The following is a 10,318-nucleotide window of genomic DNA, read 5'->3' as shown; positions in this document are numbered from 1 at the left end:
GATGCTGCGGAGCAGCTGCCAGCACCACTCAGTCGCTTTCATGCTGAGGATGGGAGGAGGAGCGCATGCGGAGCAAGGGTCACAGCCAGCAGAGCACAGCCTGGACCGGGGCCACGACGTGGGGAGTGACATCAGGCTCACACATCTGGCCTCTGGAATGCTGGCGCCCCACAGGACGGGCCCAACTTTCTGCTTCTCCTTGCAGCAGGCTCCTTTCCTGAAATAACCCAGGCAGCTTCATTGAGAAAAGTCTTGGGCTTTTTAGGCTCTCCTGGACCAACTCAGGTGGTGACATGTGGGACAGGGCATTGTCCACCCGCTGATGCAGACACAGGGTCAAAAGAAGCAAGGCTCTTGGATGGATCCCTGGCTGGGCCACCCGGGCCAGTGCCTCAGTTTCCTTATCTGTGCATGAGGATCGCATTCCTCCTTTGCAGGCTCTGGAGAAGGGATAGCAGGCCACACGCCCGGCACCCGGTGGGCGGGCGTCCAGTCAGCGCTCTTCTCCCGCCTGAATCCATGGACGCACAAGCACATTCGTTGGCTGCAGTCCTGCACAGCCAGCGTGCAGATGGGGTCCTCACCTTGCTGACCTGTCCAGTTAGAGGCCTTGTGCCTCAAAACTTCCTTTTCTGGTTCCAGTCTCCACTTTGCTCCAAGAAGAACCAAGACCAGTCTGGCCTCTTCCACGTACCAAACTGTAGGACGAGTGAGGACAGCTCAGGCTTTAGGCCCTGGCTCCTGTCCAGTGATGGGGCCTCACCTGACTCATCGATGCTCGTGCTGGCTCTACCTGGGAAAGTTTGGGACTGGCCTGTGTGACTTGGTGAGATCGGTGATTCATTTTGGTCCCAAAGGGAACAAAAGCCCAGGTCTTCCCAAGGCCTCTTCTGCTTGGGGAATGAGTCACCCTCCTCCTAAGAGTGCTCCCATTCTCACTTTGCCTGGGCCCTCAGAAATCAAACAGCGGCTTCCCCTTTTCTTTGCTCCTGAGGTCTGGAAGGGTGGGGGGTGGTGAGTCTATAAAGGGAAGATTGCAAAGAGGAATCAAGCCACCATTCATTCCATGGCAGCCACTGAAAGGGGACAGACTTCTCAGTGAAGGCGTATTTAAAGCCGCAGCCACCTCTCCTCCTCAGCACCTCTTTCTCTGCCTGGCTGCACCTTCGAATTCTCTCCCCCAAAGTGGAAAAACAACCCAACCTCCATAATCTGCAGGAATTTTCAAAAGTCTCCTTGATGATATAACTTGCTGGGGGCACTAGTCATGGATTCCTGCATAGATAAACCCTCTGACCTCAGTTTCCTGCAAAGTGAAGGTTGTCATATGGATCTGGAAACGTCCTGGGCCACAAAGATGACGAATGTGAAGCCTGAGCAAGGGCCCTGGTGGGATAAATCCCTCCCCGAATCTCACTGAGGAACCAGGTCATGGACGGGCGGGACCTTCTGTGATTTGTGTCTTTGTTCCCGCATGAAGACTCTGCTTCTCTGGAAGCCAGACCTGCCAAAGGCTGGCCCCTCAGTTATCTGGAGCTCAGCTCTGGGCCTGGACTAACCGGAGTGGCAAGGGACAGTCACAAAGCCCCAAGCGCATTTCTTTGATGCCTCAGCTGAAACGATCAGAATATAGGGATGTAGAAGCAGGACATCCTCAGAAGCCATCATCTCCAACAGTGTGACAGGGGCTGAGTCACTTCCCCACTCTGGGCTGCAGGTTTTGATTTTATCAGTAAAACAGAGATAATTCCTACCTCATGGTAGTGACTTGGACATCAGCTATCGATGACGAGCCTGGCTCTCGGGTCCCAATCCCAGCAGGATGAGGCCATCTCCTCCCACGGAAACTACTTGCTCACCATTATGGTCAGGACCCCACGCACAGGACTGCTGTGAGGACTGACTGAGATAATTGGTAACGTGTTCATGGCCGGTGCCTCATCACATCCGATCACTGATAACTGATCGTGGTTATCCGATCAATCACTAAGTTTAGTTTCTGGGGTACAGCAGGTGTTCCATCCGTGCTGGCTACTGTGGGAATGATGCCTCTGTTAACAGAAAACACAAAAAGAGACTCACAGAGCGAAGTGAGCCATCAAAGGGACAGCGGACGGAGATCGCCATTATTTTAGATCACCCCTTATTTTACCACAGGGAATGTGGAGGCCCACAGGGGAGAATGCCCAGATGGGGGTCGCTGCGAGCTCGTTTTTCCCTGTCCAGTGCTCTTGGCTGACCCTGTTTCACCAGCAGACTGGGACTGTTTAGAGTCAGGCTACTCACAGGCTTCAGTTTCTCAGCTTCAGGAAAATCGCTGTGTGACCGCCCAGGGCGGGAACTAAGGGGCTTCAGACCGACTGGAATCATCCAGAAAGAACTGGAGGGGACCAAGGGTAGCAGCTGGGCAACGCTGGTGCCTTTCAGAGCTCTGCCCCAATGAGTCGAGGTGACAGCCCTGCTCTCAGAAGCAATCCAGCTACCGGGGAAGCCACATGTGTACGGGAGCAAATGTGTGGCTCAGAGACAACCACGCTAGACAATAACACCGGCTACCATCTGTTGAACATGGACTGTGGGCCATGCCCTGTGCCAAGTGTGTGCGTCTCAGGAGTCTTCACGGCACCCTGGGAATGAGCACGCTGTGACCCCAGCAAACCGAGGCACAGAGAGGCTAAGGAACTGGCTCAAGGCCCCCAGATTCCATGGGGGAACTGGGACTTCAACCTAGGCTGTGTGGTCCAGAGCCTGTGCCCCTCCACACCACCCCTCTGCCCCGATGGGGTGTGCCCCCTTCTCACATCTGTGCCCCCCTTCTCACTGCTTCCCCCAGTTTTCACATCTGTGATCTCAAGGTCAACTCCTGCACGGCCCTCTCAGGCTCCAAGTGTCCCAGCCTGGGCCCAGCACCTAGTAGCGTGTCATTGACTTGGCAGGTATTTCTGATCCTTACCACATGCCTGGGCTGAGCCAGGGACAGGCGACAGTGGGAGTCAGATGAGTCTTGGGGCTGGCCATCACTGGGTTGGAACCCACCTGTCCACAGTCTGCACCCACCCGAGCACCAGAAGTGGGCAGAGTGGCTTCTGTGGGAATGCTCAGTCAGGTGAGGGAGATTCTGGCCTCTGCTCTGTGCTTGATGGTCTGCAGTCCCCTTGGCCAGCCCCTGCCCCTTCTGGATGTCCATTTTTCCACTGGGATGATGAGGCCGAGGTGAGAGGCGTGGTCTTGTGAAGGCCGTTCAGCTGGCCTGCAGTCAGGAGTGGGCTCTGGTCTGAACGTCCCACGGGAGGCCTGCTCCCGGTCTGGCCCCACGCAGGTCTCAGGCTGTGTCTCAGATCCTTGCTCATGCTCATCACATGTTGGCTCACAGCGTGATACCAAATGTCCCTGCACGTCCCTCCCTCAAGCTGACAACCTCCACCTCCATCCTGACTTGGGAAAGGTCTCCTTCGATCCGTGTCCTCAGGCAGAGCAATAGCATCAAAACACATCTGAAGATACTGAGTCACGCTTTTCAAAGTTTCTCTGTGGGCATTTTCTGATTTCAATGAATAAAATTCAAAAGTTTGAATTAATAATTCAAAAGAATAATATGGTACCATTTCCAAGTTGCAGGTGAAGGGGCCTTTCTATATGCCTCTAATCCTCACAGTGACCCTTTCATACTATTATTGTAACTATTGCGTTTTGTGATGAGGAGACGTGAGGTTCCGAGAGGTAGAGGCAATTATATAAAGTCACAAAACTTGGAATGACTGAGCTGGCAAACTGGGGGTGTCTCATTATAAGCCCAGGGTACTTACTCTCCAAAATCTCCAATTATTGGCTCTTCTTCCATTCAGAGCACCTACTCCGTGCCAGGCTCCCTACTATGTGCTGGGGCACGCAGTGAATGGGCCAGCCTGCTCCCTGCATGGGTCACAGTCTATATAAAAATCCCATGAGGTGGTATTAGTACTCATCAGAGGCAAAACGGAAGATCTCTCTGTCTCGGCTCAGCTGCCCCAGCTCTAGCATTTACCAGCAGTGTGACCTTGGGCAACTATCTCTCCTCTCTGTCCCATGGCTGGAAAATGAGGAAAACACTGATTTTTGCCTCATTGGCTTGTTGTGAAGAGAAGAATTAATTAGGAAATGCATATCCAGAAGTTGAGACAGTGCCTGGCCCAGAGAACATATTTTGTATCTTATCAAAGTTTCATTATTCCATCGACAAGTGTGCTCTGCAAAGCTGCTGTCATGCTCAGCCCCATATACAGCTGAAGAAACTGAGGCTCTGAGGGGCCATGCCTCCAAGGCCACAGAGTAATAGCTGATGCTGAAATGCAGCCCTCAAAGGTCCCAGATGTGTATTCTCTTCCCCTCGAGCCCCATGGCAGCTGAATTCCTGGGACCCTTCCCCTCTGCTTCTGAGTCAGCTTCCCAGGAACCAGAGGCCCCACCTGGGGTAGGAAAGGAGGCCCTGAGAGACGAGGGATTAAGCAGGTTGCTGGGACTGAGGCAGAGATTTCAGGAAGTGCAAGGCTGAGAGGGCTTCTAAGAAAGAGAGAGGTGGGAAGGGACACACTTGTCCCAGCCTGAGGGCCGCAGGTCAGCCTGGCTCCTGGCCCAGAGGCTGGCTCTCCCAGCGGCCCCAGCCTCCAGCCCAGCTTGGCTAAGCCCACGCAGGTGGCCAAGGCCAGCTGTGAGGCTGTGACCTACCCCGACCCCGATCCTTCTCTAAGCTTGCCTCTCGGTAGATGCCAGAGGCGGAGACCTGGGTGAGGTGGCCAGGGCCGAGAACAAAGCCATCCAGCCCCCTCACCATTCGGGTCCTCTGAGAGCGCCGCAGGGCCTGTGCTGGGTAGGGCTCTGCCCCCTTTTCCAGAACTCCAGACGTGTGCTCGATGGCTCTGAGCCCCAGTGCTGGTCTGTAATGTCACCTGGGGACCCGGGGAGACCTTAATCTCTCTAGGCACCTGGCACGGAGCAGATGTCCCAGTAATGCCAGTTTCTGTTCTGGTAGGTGGGACGCAGGTGCTGCTGGGACCCTGGCCTTCCTACGGCTGGGGGAGGGGCTTTCTCAGTGCTTTGCCGTGCTTCAGGTTTCCTGGGGGTCTCATCTCGGTCACAGACATTATCAGGTCCCCTGCTCTGAGTCTAGCAGGGAGACTACCTGACCACAGCCCGGCTTTGTGGGCCACAGGGTGCTGTGGGACCTGAAATAATTCAGGGGCCTGTGTGGCTTAGGACCAGCACCCAGGTACCCTAAGCCTGGCCTCAGTGTCCTCAGCAGTAGCAAGGAGGACCCTGGTACAGCCCTCACAGAGCATCACGTGGCAGTTATGTTAGCTAACGCAGCCCTTGGTGGGCTCTCTATACCAGATGCCTGGAATTTTCTCTGAAACACCCAGAGGCAGGGCCAGCTGGCTGTGTCACACTGAGGTCACCAGGATGAGTCACCCGGGACCATGACCCATTGGAGTGCTGAGGCTGGATTCCTGTGGGGCAGCTGGCTTGGGAGCCCAGGACCCACCAGCCCAGGACTCTGGGTCCTGCTCCAGCCCTTGTTTCTCCATTACCCCGGCCCGTCGGGGGGCCAGGCTGCGGGCCCAGAAGAGGCCCAGGGACTTTGGAAGGGATTTTGGAGGCCTGAGTGGGGGCAGCTCAGCCCTTGCTGGCTTCGCCTCACTGACTCAGCCCCCACCTTGACCTTTCCTTCCTACTGGCTAATTTTGGGTGTTTCCTGTCCCTTGAATAGGTAAAGAAAAAGGAAGTGAAAGAAGGTCAACATGCAGCTTCTTTAACAGCTGGCAAATCATTTCCTTTACTATTAATTTTTTTTAATGATACGTGCTTCGAGTGAAAAATGGCAGTTTATCCTAGAGAAAGGAAGCCTAAGTATCTCCCACTGTGTTCATTTCTACAGAAAGAATTTTATTACCTCTATTCTGGAATTTGTTGTTTTGACAGGTAGTTTACTAATGGTGCGTGTGTGTGTATGTGTGTGTGTGTGTGTGTATGTGTGTAGTCTGGAGAAGTATCTCTTGTTCACCTTGTGTCCCCAGCGTCCCGGCTGGTGTAGCCAGTGATGTGTACCAATCAGTATGTGTCACATGAAGGAACCGGAATCCGCAGCACCGTTTGTGAGATGCCGACTCCTGGCCCTGGGCTGAGGGCTTCACTGGCCCAGCCTTATGCTGGCCCCTTAGAGCCCCTGTAGGAGGTGATGCTGCTACTCTCCCATCCCCAGGTGAGGAATGGAGGTTCAGAGGCTAAGGAAGTGGAGATGGTGGGTGGGTCACGGTCACCTTGTACTCTGCCTGTTCTTCACTGCCCAGCACCCGTCCCCTAGGAGCTGACCATCTGCCGTAGGGCTTCCTAAGCAAGCACCCTGAAGAGCAGGTGCTTGCTTAGCCCTGGCTGCCCACGGGCCATAAGACGGACAGCTGTGACCTTAAGAGAGCGTGTGCTTTACCTCTCTGCACCTACAGTGTTAGGGGGAGAAAAGAGTGATCGTGACACTAACTAGTGGGTTTGGTGCTTGCTATGTGTCACTGTGCTTCAACTTTGTACTGTGAAGTCAGCGCGTCCTCACACTCCCAAGTGAAGTGAATCCTATTATTATCCTGTTGATGACACACGTCCTCCCTGTCACTGCTTTCCCCACAGACTCCCCGCTCCTGCTCCATTTAGAGGAGGAGCCCAGGTTCTCTCAGTGCCTTCCAGGCCCTACGGGGTCTGGCCCGCTGCTGCTCTAGCCATGCTTTCTCTCGCTCCCTCCCTTTCTTTCCTTTCTTCCCCCCCTCCTGTCCTCTCCCGCTTTCCCCTCCCCTCCATGTCGTATCTTTATCCTCCAGGTACATCAAATATCCTAACCAAGGTTTTCATTCACCTATATCTATATTTCCTTTGTTCTTACTTTCTAATCCCTGCTAACCCTTTAAAAGAAAGAGTTTACTCACTTCATCACATACAGGTGGTTTATTTTTTCCCTTTTGCCCAAAATTCTTATTTATAGGATAAAATCGCATTATAGTAAATATACTGTACTTTTGTCACATTATCATTTTCTTTTTTATTATTCTCACACTCATGTAGGTCTCAATCAAAGACCTCACTCATGAAATCACATTCTCTTTCTGTTTGGCTCTGCCTTTCCACCCACACTTATTCATTCAGCAAGCCTTTGTCGAGTCCCACAGGAGTCCTGGACTTTGTTCTAGGATTTCACACATACACACTACGTTAGTGTCCTCAGGAAGCTTATACGGAAATGGAGAGTCCAGTATGTAACCAATTCTGACACTACACAGAGGCTGTGCCTGGCACTATGAACCATGGCACTCTACGGATAAACGGTGCCACCTATCCCAGCCTATGACAACCCAGGAAGGTTTCCTCGGTCAGGGGTAAACTGAATCTCAACCCCAACCTAGGGTTTTTAAAAAACAGGTTTATTGAGCTAGATCTTAAATATGACAAATTAACTCCATAAGCTTATCCATTCAATGCTTTTTTTGTAACTTTACCAAGTGGCGCACCCATCACGATAAATCAATTTCGGAACATTCTCAGGGTTCCCCTGGTCAGATCCCTCTTTTATGTCCATTTACAGGGGCTCCCTGTCCCCGCTCCAGCCCTAGAGACCCACTAACCCACTTAGTGTCTCTATCAATCTGCCTTTGCTGGACATAGAAGTGGAATGACACTCCGTGTGGTCTCTGCGTCTGGCTCCTTTCGTTATTATAACATCACTGAGGTTCATCCACATGGTAGCCCGTCATTTGTTTGTTCCTTTTTATTGCTAAACAGTGTTCCCGTGTATGGATTCACCACATTTTGCCTATCCATTCATCTGTTGGTGGGCATTTAGGTTGTTTCCAGTTGGGGCTATTGTGAATAATACTGCCAAGAACACTGACTCACAAATCTTTGTGTGAACATGTTTTCATTTCTCTTAGGCAGATATTTAACGCAGACTTGCTGGGTCACATGGCAAGTTTCTGTTTAACTTTTTGAGGAACCACCAAACTATTTTCCAAAGATGTCATCCCATTTTACATTCCCACCTATAATGCATAAGGGTTCTGTTTTCTCCACCTGTTAGCCAACATGTATTATTATCTGTCTTTCTGCTTAAAGTCATTCTAGTGGGTTATGATACAGATCTCATTTCACATTTGCACGTCTGTAATGACTAATGATGTTGAATATCTGTTCTTGTGCCTATTAGCTATTGGTATATCTTCTTTGGAGAAATATCTGTTCATATGGTTTTTTTGATTGGGTTGTTTGTCGTATTATCGAGTTGTAGAAGTTCTTTGTAAATACTGGAAAGAAGTGCTTTATGAGATTTGGTTTTGTAAATATTTTTGTCCTAGTCTATTGCTTTTCTTTTCATTTTCTTAATGGTTAGCATGAAAGTTTTGAATCTTGATGAATTTCAATTCTTTTTTTTTTTTCTGTTTTCTGAATCCCTTTATTCTTCATAAGCAGGATACATGAACACATCAGGCATCTGAACTTACCTCCAGTTCCAGGCATAGGACATGTGTAAGTCTCCCCAGACCTGTGCTGTGGGACTTGGTATGAGGCACTAATCATCTTGCAAATCTGACCCTCGTTATATGCCTCCATTTTGGAAATGTAAATTTCTGGTTGATTGGTTTTTTGTTGTTTTTTTCGTTTTGTTTGTTTGTTTGTTTTTAATTTATTGGGGTGACAATTTTTTTTTAATAAACCATGCTATGAAATTTTTGCCTAACCCAAGGTTTTGAAGACTTTTTTCCCCTATAATTTCTTCTATTGTTTTTAGCATTTAGGCCAACGATCCATCTTGAATTAATTTTTATGTGTAGTGTGAGGTAAGGGTTTAAGTTCCTCCTTTTGCATCTAGATGTGTAGCCAACTGTCCCAGCACTGTTTGTTAAACAGATTATATAACTATGTATGGTGTCAGATGGGTACTGGATTTCTCAGGGGAATCACATCGTAAGGTAGAAATGTCTAACCACTATGTTGCACACCTGAAACTAATATAATGTTGTATGTCAACTGTAATTGGAAAATAAATTAGTTAAAAAAATAAAGAATACCATAGTTTTCCACTGCCCAGCTGCTAGATGAATTATTAGATTGAAGGCTCAGTTTCTCTTTTACAGTCTCCTTGTTCTCTCTCCTTAAGTAGTGTCTGAAATTATTGAGTCTAAATTAGAGAACAGAATGTTAGTCTTTGTAAATGACCAGTGCTTATAAGATGTATCAGAAAGATCCCTGTTAATCCTTTGGATGCTTCATTAAGTAAAATAACATAGTCCAATTTTAGTAACTTAGTCCAATGTGAGGCTGTTTCTCTAGACCCTACTCATGATTCCCAGGGACTGGCTCACGAATCAGATTAAAATCAATCGGCAGAGCTGGGGGAATACAAATCTCCATGGAAGTGGCAGATTGTTGGGGCCTTGGTTTCCTTGTCTGTAGGTGGGGACATCCTCGAGGGGACAGTATGAAGATTAATGAGTTGACTGTTGAAACTGGGGCTGGCACCCACAGTAAGCTCTGCATCGGGTTCACAATTCTTACCATCTCCGCTGAGCTAGCTGCTTTTGCTCACAGCTTCCGTTTCACCCAGGGTTCACTTGTGAGGCCATGTGACCGGTCCCCACACATCATTATTAAAAATTTCAGGCCAACAGAAACGTTGAAAGAAAAATACCATCCCTGAACACCCTTATACTTACCACATAGACTCAACAATTGTTAAGCGTTTTGCTATATTTCCTTCTTTGTGTGTGTTTTCTTCTGAACATTTAGAGCAAGTTGCTAACATCATCTCTTTCCACTGCTAAATTCTTCAGCGTGCTTTCATAAGAACAAGACATTCTCCTAAGTAACCACCAAAACTAACACGTCCATGATATCATCTAACTTCCAGTCCATATTCAAATTGCCCTGTCTCAGCAGAGGGTACTGACAAATTGGGGGGTTTTTGCCAATCTGATGGATGAGAATCTGTCACTGTAGTTATAATAATTTTCTTGTCTCACATTGTGATTACGAATGAGCATCTTTGTACATGCTCAGGGTCCTTCTGCAGTTCTTTGTCTGTGAACTATCTGCTTGTGGCTTTTGTCCACTTTAAAATCCTTTGTTGTTGTTTATCTCGATTTTTAAGAACCCCTTAACTATTGGCGAAATTAGCTTTTGTCCTTAAGTTACAAATATTGTCTCTCATTTGTTGTTTTTTGGTTTTTATTTTTTTTAACTTTGCTTATGGAGCTTCTTTTGCCGTGAAAAGTTTTTTTTACTTTAGCTTTCATTTTTATGGAGTTGA

The 10,318-nt window shown here is 49.0% G+C and overlaps 1 protein-coding gene across 1 annotated transcript in view; it reads right to left on the bottom strand.

Moving 5' to 3' along the window:
• Positions 1–10,318, bottom strand: part of ERGIC1 (endoplasmic reticulum-golgi intermediate compartment 1) — a 127,818-nt gene that overhangs the window by 114,212 nt on the left and 3,288 nt on the right. The window lies entirely within an intron of this gene.

This window comes from Rhinolophus sinicus, chromosome 5 (genome assembly GCF_057876585.1).
Source record: "Rhinolophus sinicus isolate RSI-liver-muscle chromosome 5, RSI-T2T, whole genome shotgun sequence".
In the NCBI taxonomy this organism is placed as follows: domain Eukaryota; kingdom Metazoa; phylum Chordata; class Mammalia; order Chiroptera; family Rhinolophidae; genus Rhinolophus; species Rhinolophus sinicus.
Note: the sequence above shows the minus strand (reverse complement) of the source record. Positions and strands in the feature narration are given on the sequence as shown.